Raw genomic sequence first — 9,641 nt, 5'->3', positions numbered from 1 at the left:
TCTGATTGTACTTGTATTACTCGCTAATATTCAGTCCCTGGACAATAAAGTAGACGAGCTCAGGGCAAGGATCTCCTTCCAAAGAGACATCAGGAACTGTAACATACTCTGTTTTACGGAATCATTTTTCTCTCCGGATATATTGCCCTGTCCATTCACCCAGCATGGTTCTCCATCCATCGTGCTGACAGGAAGAAAGAACTCTCTTGAGAAAAAAAGGCAGAGGGGTTTGTTTAATGATTAACAACTAATGGTGTGATTGTGGTAACGTACAAGAACTCAAGTCCTTTTCTTCTSAACCTGTTTCAGTCTTCCAGAGATTTGAGACTGGGACGGAGGTTCACCTTCCAGCAGGACAATGACCCTAAGCATWCTGCTAAAGCAAMACTYGAGTGGTTTAAGGGGAAACATTTATATGTCTTGGAACGGTCAAGTCAAAGCCCAGACCTCAATCCAATTGAGAATCTGTGGTATGACTTAAAGATTGCTGTACACCAGTAGGACCTATCCAACTTGAAGGAGGTGGAGCAGTTTTGCCTTGAAGAACTGGCAAAAATCCCAGTRKCTAGATGTGSCAAGCKTATAGAGACATACCCCAAGATACTTGCAGCTGTAATTGCTGCAAAAGATGTCTCTACAAAGTATTGACTTTGGGGGGTGAATAGTTATGCACGCTCAAGTTTTCAGTTTTTTTGTCTTATTTCTTGTTTGTTTCACAATAACAAATATTTTGCATCTTCAAAGTGGTAGGCATGTTGTGTAAATCAAATGATACAAACCCCCAAAAAATCTATTTTAATTCCAGGTTGTAAAGCAACAAAATAGGAAAAATGCTTACGCAAGCCACTGTACACGCAACGACAGTACAGCAATCATTCAGAGCTGCTTTTAAGAGGCTTGTGCCCGAAGAGCTGAGTGTGGGCGTATGTTTGCATGTGTTTGTTTGCATGTGTGCTTGCATGTTCATGTTTTGTGTGTGTGTATATGTGTGTGTGTGTGTGTGACTCATCCTGAATTTATCTTCTCTCAGCCTCTTCCTTCCACCATCTTTATTCTTTCTGTTTTCTCATTCTCTCTTTTTCCTACTCCAGCTTATCAGACGCCTGAGTGCCCTGTTATCGCCTGTTCATTAGCGCTGGTATTAACGGATTAAAAGGAAACGTGGAAYCAGAGTTTGTCTCTACTGAGGGTTTGACACTAGAGAATTCGGGGGGGATGTAGAGCTTGCCATGCAACTAAAAGCTGTAAATTCAGACTTAATTGCTTTGGAGACCAGATGTGATATGAATCGTTATGTAAACAAACTATGTTAAGTAACATGGAAGATGGAATAGTAAGCCACCAGCCTGACCTTTATGAATTAAAAGCAACCGAGACCTTTTAACGACTGAGCACAATTATAAACTAATTGTGAGCTGATACTATACTGTGATACGTATACAGTTTTAATAGAAACAGACTACCGAGATGCAAAACACCACATTATCAGTAATTAGACTGTTTTTACCCCTCTGACCTTCATTAATTGTTCAGTGCCTATTATTCCATTCCAATATGCTAATGTTATTTTCAGCATTAACATTTAAAAAGTAAATGGTGAATAATAAACACTGTTTTCTATACAAGTCTGACATCTCAAGGCCTTTCAAACTGAATAAAATACAATACAACAGAATGAACATGTATACTTCTGTTTAAGTCCATAAGTGTGTATATTCCCCTAGTCTCTTCATGATTCTGTGCTCCATTGCCAGCCATAGCCATGGTGGTGATGCATCAGTGCTCATTGTGTCATGTCTGGGGGCAGAAAGGCCCATTCTGGATGGATTGGAAGGTTTTAAAGAAACGAGTGCAGAAGTGACTGATGTGTAGGGACAAATGAGAAAGGGAGAGGGATGTTTTAGGAATGTGTGAAAGAGAATGATGTTTAAGGGAGGAGATAGGGAGAAAATTATGCTGTAGGGTTGGAAGGGAGAGTGAGTTATGTTTTACGAGAGAGAGGGAGAATGATGAGCTACTCCAATCAGTCCCATTACATTGGCATTTCTACAGCACCATCTGTGGACCAATACACTCTCTTGTCAGCTGGAAATGTCACGATGAACGGCTGTGTTGCAAAACACACCCACACCCACAGACACACACTACGCCCTGTTGTTTACCCAACGCTCCCGAGTGGTGCAGCGGTCTAAGGCACTGCTGCTCAGTCCAAGAGACGTCACTGCAGTCCCTGGATCGAATCCAGGCTGTATCACATCCGGCCGTGATTGGGAGTCCTGTAGGGTGACGCACAATTGGCCGGGTTTGGCCGGGTTTGGCCAGGGTAGGCCGTCATTGTAAATAAGAATTTGTTCTTAACTGACTTGCCTAGTTAAATAAGGGTTAAATAAAAAAATATATAAAAAAATATGAGTGGAAGCACGGGTACCAAATAAACACSAAGTGTTGAAAGCATAATAACGACCTCACCGTTCAACAGCCTCACCGCTCAACAGCCTCACCGTTCAACCAAACACAATAGATCTAATCTGTCTGGGATAAGACTCCTTTTCTGTGTGTGAAGTCGTCTGAGATTCATAAAAGGAGGATGAACACAGTGAACAATAGAGAGGTTGTTTGGATATTATCTTATTGTTAAGTCGAAGACAGATCCTGCAAAGACAACACAATACTTAATGACAACTCCAGACATCTTAATGAAATGGAGGAGTAATGTGGTTCATCGTGTTAGTTATRGACTCAATGCTCTTGTTAGGTCAGAATTAGGACTATGCTCTAGTCTTGGTTTGATTACTACATTATTGGCACCCACCAGAGTAGGACTACAGCAAATATAGCAGCAATACCTCTTGCTCTGTGGTAATTTGTTGGTCATTGGAGCCGATTTGTTCTGCATAAGTTATCCCCAAACATTTTCGCTGAGTGGAAAGTTGTTCTCCGAGCGAGTGGATTCGTGACTTATGATGAAGCTTACAGTGAATCACGACGGGTGGAAATTAAAAACTCTGTCGGCGGCTGAGAACCTCCATGGCTTTAATGCTAGCATTAGTCATTCATCTACACTACCACTCTTCCCTCTGCAGTTTAAGGTGGGCTGCAGATATACCTGCAGGGGTGACACATCACTCCAGTGGCTGTTGAGATTTACTGGATATCCTGGATATTCTAAACCRGTTGTGTAATGGTGAATTTTGCCACCTTGAAATGTTGAATCACTATCATTTGARTGTACAAAATCTCAGTCTACCTTACATAGTTTAAAGGCTCACCAGTTGTAGACACAAGGTGTGAAGGGCAGTTTCGTCTTATCGCAAAGCTTTCAACAGCCTAGACAAGTTCTGTTATTCACAAAGATAAGACGTGCTTATGAAGGGGAACGAGAGTAACAGCCGGGCAAATACCAGGAGTCAAAGATCACCTGCTGATCCCTTAAAGTGACAATATCCTGCCTGAGYGACACCTGAATGCCCATGACCTTGGGCCTTATGCTAATCTGACCTTTATCCAGCGAGGCCTCCGTCTGTCTGCGTTCACCTGCTTACAGACACTACGGAACCCTGTGTAAAACACACTTCCTGTCTAGCAGCCCCTTTGTTCCTCAGTTGTCAGCAGAATGTTGAATTTACATTTGAATTGRATCATGATGTGGTTGTAGTACGCCCTACACTTGCTGTTAAACTTAAACACGTCAGAGGAAAGTGTTACAGAGCCGTGTTATTATGAGATGACTGGCAGTCAGACCAACTCACAGAATCCAAGTTAATATCCGACAAACTGACTCATGTTAGGGAGTATCCTTGGAGCGTGTGTACAAGGGCACAGCAGAATTAGAGCAGGGCCTTAGAGAGTTGTGTTTGAGTATGTGCGTACATGTGTGCGTGCCTGTGCTTGTATGCTTGCATGTGTCTGTCTGTCTGTGAGTATGTGTGCATTCCTCTTTCTGACCTGCATGTGTGTGGACTATGATAACTTTGATCCATCACTCCTCTGATGTGTGATTGAAGACGATGTGTCCACTCCCACTGTCTGTTTGATATGCCACCTTCACTAACTCCGCTGACGTTACAGAACACTCTATTAAGATACAAGACACCTGAAACAGATGTGATTCGTCAGCTCCTTTGTCTGTTGTGATTGAGTTGATGTCTCATATTGACAGTACTGTATAACACTGGAGAGGAACAGAACTGGGGGGAGGAACACTTGTTAGCATTGCCCTGACTATTCTGCTGACTCTGCCTACAGAGCGAAAGTCTCTGAAGAGAACCCTTGCTGTTTTCTTTGAGTTTACTGTTTTTTAATAAGGTTAGTTTAGATACAGGCGTACAGTTCATTCACATTCAGTGTTTGATCAGTATAACTCCCTCACTGCCGCCTTCTTGCAAAAAGTATATTTAAAACAATTTTTTACAGATTGTGGTAACTGTAACACTGTTGCCTCTCAACTAATAGTATTCTATTTATTTCTTCCCTATTATTTTCTAACACTCAACCACACACAGCAACAACTTCTTCTCAACAAGTTACATTTCCAAGCCCTGATCGTTGGGCGCTTCAGTCTTCTTTTCCACCTAGTCACTAACCCACCAACTTCACCCCTGACCCTGGAAGACAGGGGGCTAGATTGGTTCCACCAGGACCTGTGATTGGTTGAATGAGCATCATAATTGGTTCAGTCAGGATGGTGATTGGTTAGATGAGGAGTTGTCTGGCATGCACCTCAGGCTGCAGACGCTGTTGCACTCCAGGACCAAGAGCTGTTCATCTGATGTGAGAGGCAGGATGTATTGATCATGTCTGGTCTAGCTGAGTGTGCGCGTGTTTGTGCATGCAAGTGTGCATGCAACCGAGTGAGCAATAAATTGTGTGAGGATATTTCTATGAACTCTGTACGGCCCAGAAAAGTCAAGAGCGTAAATTGAACTAAAGGCCAGCAGAGCTACTTTCTCAGTTTCCTAAACACAGTCATTAATATACTACACTGAGAACCATATGTCCTGACCTTCCATTCTCATCGCTTCATCTAAAACAAAACGTGTAATATATTGTCCTTACGTTCCCATGTGAATATCAAAATCAATATTCAACATTAAATAGCAGGATAACAAAACAATAAGTTGACTGTGGATTGATGTCATACTGAAAGATGCTTGTTTTATGGTGCCACTGAAGCTAATAGTTCACGAGCTGATCATGTGGCTCTGTTCTGTAAGACTATAAAGCAGAGAAGAGGAGTGAAAGGGCGAGACAGAATAATGGACATTAGAGATAAGAGAGAAACGTGTTCAATTAAAACTACAGATAGATTTTCACATTGTTGAAGGTTGAATATGAACAATACAGGTTATTCTTCCTTACTTTAAGTCCACAACAATGGTCCGAATTGAGGGTATGAATTTCAATGTTTTCTATTGCTCAAGGTAGGAAGCTGCCCGAGAGCACAAATCTAGGATCAGCTTAGCTCCCCTAAACTATTACGGGAAAACACAAAACTGACCTTAGAGCAGTGTCTAGGGGTAAACTTCATCCTAATCATTGTAGACTTTGTTAAATTACATAAATCCCTGGAAATAGTTGTGTCAACCTTGTTCTTTGATCTCTTGAAGATTACCTGTTTCATTCCCTCCTCTCTTACTTCTAAAGCGAACTGCAGCAGCTTAGACCAAATCAATATGAGCACCACCAGGAAATGAAAGGAATTCTATTTTTAGTAAAAACATACTCAATAGATTTTGACCAAAAAACAACAATACCGTTCTTCCTTCTTGGAAATGACGCTTTTGATCAACTTTCCCAACCAGGCAAGTCGGCGCTGTTCCGGTTATATCCTCGCTTTCTCTGCACCAATGAGAAACAATGTGCTTTATTCTATTACAGAATAAATCCAATCTCATGCTTCACGGTTTAGAGAGGAAAAGTGGAGGAAGCGATGAAAGAACGAGACAGCGTGGTGGAGCGAGGGAGAATGTTGACACAAATCCCACAATCCCTAGGGTGTCTCCGGTGGGCCGTAGGGGCACAGATCAGCGATTCCAATCAATTAACCAATCAATGAACAATTCAATTAACCAATCAATGACCCAGTCGATTACAGAGTTAATGGGAATTTGTGTAGCTATTGGGAATGGGTGTGTGATGAGAAGGGCATACCAGTAAATCAGTGTGGTTTATGTTAGCACATCAAAGACAATCACATAAAACATACCAATATACCAAACTCATAGTCCAAGCTCTCATATTGGTCAAATAATTGACTTGTTGAAATAACCAGACACACAATTGCCCTCCACAGCTGCTGTTGATTCTACTCCAAACCTGATGAATATATAAATGAATAATGAATCAGCTCCGAATTAATATTAAATTCATAGTCSTAAAGCAAATAACTTGTAATATCCACTGATGTCGTGCCTGTGGACTGTCATTCATAAAATAATGACAACATTGAACACAGTGGCACCAAGCTGGCGTCAATCAGAATACACACACACGCGTGCATACTGTTTCACGCACTTCATACAGTATGTACGTATATACTGTGTCATTGAACACTGGTCACTTCAATAATGTTTACATACAAAACACAGCATTATATGTGTGTAAATATATATATATATATATACAGTATAGTATATACGTACATACTGTATGAAGTGGGTAAAACAGTATGCACGTGTGTGTGTGTATTCTGATTGGTGCCAGCTTGGTGCCACTGTGTTTAATGTTGTCATTATTTTATTATCCCTGATAATCTATTTTTATAATAACATATATATTTCTTAATTTCTTATTTTTGGGGGGATTATGTGTGTATTGTGTTTTGTGTGTGTTTTTATTGCCAGGTACTACTGCACTGTTGGAGCTAGAAACACAAGCATTTCACTGCACCTGCCATAACATCTGCAAACCTGTGTACGCGACCAATACAATTTGATTTGACAATGTGTTGAATATCACTGCACGTTTCCTATTTTCACGCATTTCTCGGTTTCAAAATACTTCCTTGGGTTCGTTCCCTCGTTAAAATGTGGTGATGGTCGAGCCTGCTATGCGTCCTTTACTTCTATAGTGCTGCTGTGAATGGATATTCGCACTGTGGACAACACTTACCCATTGAAGGTAACCCGTAATCTCCTGTCCTTGTTTGAACCCAGCAGGTAACCTGCACACTGCTGTTCTGTCTGTGGTGGACAACAATGCTAGATGTTATTTTGCACCGTTCCAGTTCTGTCATGTCAAGACAAAGCTGACGTATGACTGTTTTTAAGCCCAGCTCAGCCTATYAGAGTAGTAACATCAGAGGAACATACATTTCACTGTCCGCGCTGAGGAAGAACACAAACAGCCTAACAAACCACAAACTTCTACTTCTGTCTGGTCTGTCACYYYGTCTCTCTCTCTCCCTCCATTTGACCCCAAGTGGATGCCTGCCAGTAATTAAAATGAATTAACTTGTCCGGCATGAAGCTAAAACCAATTATCTGGGAACACACTTGCTTGTCAACAAAGCAGCGTTTGGTTGGGAGAGGAATGGGCAGCTTGTCCCACCGTTGGCTCCCGCTGGAGACCCAGTAGGATGATGGATGTTGGGAAGTTTGTGTGCGTGCGYGTATGTGCGTTCCATGCGTGAGTGTGTGAGTGAGTGAGTAAGATGGATGTAGGGTTTTACAACAGGGGCTTRTTTTTAATGAGTTCCAACAGCATACTGCCGGCTCATTATTATAAAAAGAGATTATCAGGGATAATAAAATATAATAATATCCAAGTAATATCGATGATTATTATTGGTTAGGGAGCTAGTTTTTGGTATTATCCTTATTGTTGTTGGTGTTGTTGGTGTGGTTAATCTTTAAGATTGTGTATTTCCCAATGGGTAGAACAGACGATAGAGTGAATGTTATATTGTATATGTAAAAAGGCCTTAGAAGGAGCATGTTGCAGTACATTTACYATGAAAAGAGGATTTTCCACGATGACTACATAGAGGCCTGTGGCTGTGGGTGATCTAGGAAGAAAAGTATCATAAGCCATCCCATGTATTTATTCTCTGTGGTACCTACACAGTTAAGGTATCCATGATCCCGCACTGTGAAAAACTCTGCAGATTTCTGTCATTTTTCTGTGCCTCAGTAGAGCCCCAAAACACACATAAATCTAGATTTGTACAACTCAGAGAAACAGAGGCAGTGTAGCGGGAAGCCTAATCTTGAATTGCTGTGCACACCTGYTCAGAAAGCATCACGGTTCACACACACACACCATCCACACTCTCCATCTGTTTGTGTGTGTGAATGCATTCTTGCCTCTGTGTGTGTCTGTGTTTTGTGCTGTTGGAGATGTGCGACCCGTTGATATAGGACACAGGGCTGTGAGTGTGTGTAGCTGACACAATAAGACCTAGTGACAAGAAGAAGACAGGGCTGTGAGGAGAGGCCAGGGAAGGCTCAGAAACACAATCCGGTGTTGAGAGAAACAAATTGCCTTTTGGTGAGTTAGGAGGGGAGATGAAGGGAGAATATCATTGTGTCCTTGTTACACTAGGAAAACAAAACATTCACTGTAGGAGATTCGTTTCAAGCACCGCTGGAATGCACACGAGATAGAGACTTTGATTACACTACCCATTGCTGTTATACTGTACCTAAATAATATTGGGACAGTATGAATAGTTCAGGTTTCTTATCATATTTGTTTTTGGATAGTAGGTCTAAGTAATTACAGATAGTAGGTCTAATGGATAGTAGGTCTAAGTAATTATAAAAAACTAAAGCCCTTGTCACCAACACTATTAGTGGTCCCAAATGTTGGTCATATTTTGTACCCATTGCGGTGGATTATTGCTCCCATCACATGGAATAGCGATGTAGATAATTGCTCCCTACAACTTCAGGCCATTGTCGTTTGTGACATTAATTAATTCTGTGTAATTTAAAAGGCTGTCTGTGGACAGGGGACCTCACGCCTCCTCTGGCCTCCGCTCCATGATTGAATTTCACAAAGTTCATCTCTGCCGCTCTTAACTTTTCCACTCCACTTCACATTCAAGGGAGAGTGAGAGGGAACAAAATCTCCTAAAAAACTCAAAGTATCAGCCTTATTCTGGTTACTATCCATCACGGTGGAAGCAGGGGAGGACAGTGAGGAATCTAGCCAGCCAGAGTATCAGTAGAGTAGAGGAAGATGACCCTATGGACCTAGCACCCCATGTCATTATCTTTCTCTCTCTGTCTGTCCATTCTYTCTGGAGCTGCTGGGCTGGAGGAGGCCACAGCTCCACTCCATCAAGTTGTAGAAGCCATGAGAAAAGACAGAGGGCACACTTACAGGCAATGCATACACGCACAAACACACACACAGACACAAACACACAGACACAAACACACACACACACAAACACTCACACATATACACTGCTCAAAAAAATAAAGGGAACACTTAAACAACACAATGTAACTCCAAGTCAATCACACTTCTGTGAAATCAAACTGTCCACTTAGGAAGCAACACTGATTGACAATAAATTTCACATGCTGTTGTGCAAATGGAATAGACAACAGGTGGAAATGATAGGCAATTAGCAAGACACCCCCAATAAAGGAGTGGTTCTGCAGGTGGTGACCACAGACCACTTCTCAGTTCCT

This window comes from Salvelinus sp. IW2-2015, linkage group LG14, assembly GCF_002910315.2.
Source record: "Salvelinus sp. IW2-2015 linkage group LG14, ASM291031v2, whole genome shotgun sequence".
In the NCBI taxonomy this organism is placed as follows: Eukaryota; Metazoa; Chordata; class Actinopteri; order Salmoniformes; family Salmonidae; genus Salvelinus; species Salvelinus sp. IW2-2015.
This window is presented reverse-complemented; position numbering follows the sequence as displayed.